The sequence below is a fragment of the Tiliqua scincoides genome, chromosome 2 (genome assembly GCF_035046505.1).
Source record: "Tiliqua scincoides isolate rTilSci1 chromosome 2, rTilSci1.hap2, whole genome shotgun sequence".
Taxonomy (NCBI): domain Eukaryota; kingdom Metazoa; phylum Chordata; class Lepidosauria; order Squamata; family Scincidae; genus Tiliqua; species Tiliqua scincoides.
The window spans coordinates 262,175,925-262,177,439 of NC_089822.1; positions in this window are offsets into that span (position 1 = coordinate 262,175,925).

Consider the following 1,515-nt stretch of genomic DNA (forward strand, 5'->3'; position numbering starts at 1 on the left):
CCTCCCTCCCTGATGGGCAATCGAGAACCTTCCCCTTCCTCGCTGTGCCTTCAGCCACCCTCACTGACCCAGTCCCAGTATCTCTCTCTGGGACTCAGCACAACCAACCCCCTCCTTTTCCCTAGCCCTCCAGCAAGGCTTCCCTCCCCTTTCCCTAGTCACAGCAGAGCCTGCTGGGAAATGTAGTCCCTGGGCCCAGCAGTGCCCACAGACTTCAGTCACTATTTTATTTTAAAAATGTATATCCTGCCTTTCCCAAGCTAAAGCCAATGCCCAAGCAGCTCACAAAGTTCCATCATAAATGTAAAATGTATCACAACAAGTAAAAAGAAAAAAGGAGAAGAAAAACATCAAAACATTAATTTTAACATTACACACTAAAATATTCAAACATTAATAGGGGTCTCCAAACTTTTCAGTTCAAGGGCCACATCCTATATTTTACATTTGTTTGGGGGCTTAAAAATCAGTTTTAAATAAAATTTAAATAAAAAAATTTAAATGAATGCATTTTACTTGGATCTCTTGGTAATCAGCATAGTATGATTTTACAAATTTGGGAATCCCTGTAAGCACAGAGCCTTCTGGGGTGATCTTCTGCAGAAGTATCTCCCCGGCACAAGGCTGTATGGTTACCCAGTGCATCAGCAGGTTGCTGCGTGCTGGAAGGTTAAGGCTTCCCCACCACTGTGCTGCGGGCCAAATAAAATCTTGTGGTGGGCCAGATTTTGCCCTGGGCCGTAGTTTGGAGACCTCTGCATTAAATAAAACAAAAACCCAACACGTATCATTGCGTCATTGGGGGGACGACGACGACAAATTAGTCCAGGGAAGCAGTCAAGCCACAGCAATCTTGCAGACGGCAAATATCCCATCAGCCAAATGCCAGATGAAGGTATATTTTGAGCCCTCACCAAGAAGCCATGCAGGAGGGAGTAGTTCTTAACTCCCCCAGAAGGGAATTCCATAATTGTGGCACCACTACAGAGAAGGCTCGCTCCCACACTGCCATCTGTCTAACTTAGGACAGAGGTGGCACTTGTAGAAGAGCCATCTCAGAAGATCTCAGAAGGGGGCTGGAATGTATGGAAGGAGGCAGTCTCTCCGATCGCCTGGACCCAAACTGTGAAGAGCCTTAAAGGTTAATCCCAGCACCCTGAATTGGGACCGGAAGTGAATTGACAGCCAGTTTAGCTGCTGAAGCAGTGGTCAGAAGAACATAAGAAAAGCCCTGCTAGATCAGGCCAAAGGCCCATCTAGTCCAGCTTCCTGTATCTCACAGTGGCCCACAAATGCCCCAGGGAGCACACAAGACAACAGACACAACCTGCATCCTGGTGCTCTCCCCTGCTTCGGGCAATCAGAGGCAGCCTACCTCTAAAACCAAGAGCTTGCACATACCTACTATGACTTATAACCCGTAATGAACAGTCATATCATCTAGCCACCTCCGGGCCACTGCATTACACATCTTTATCCTTCAGTTTCTCTTTGTACATCCCTCCTGGGCAAGCT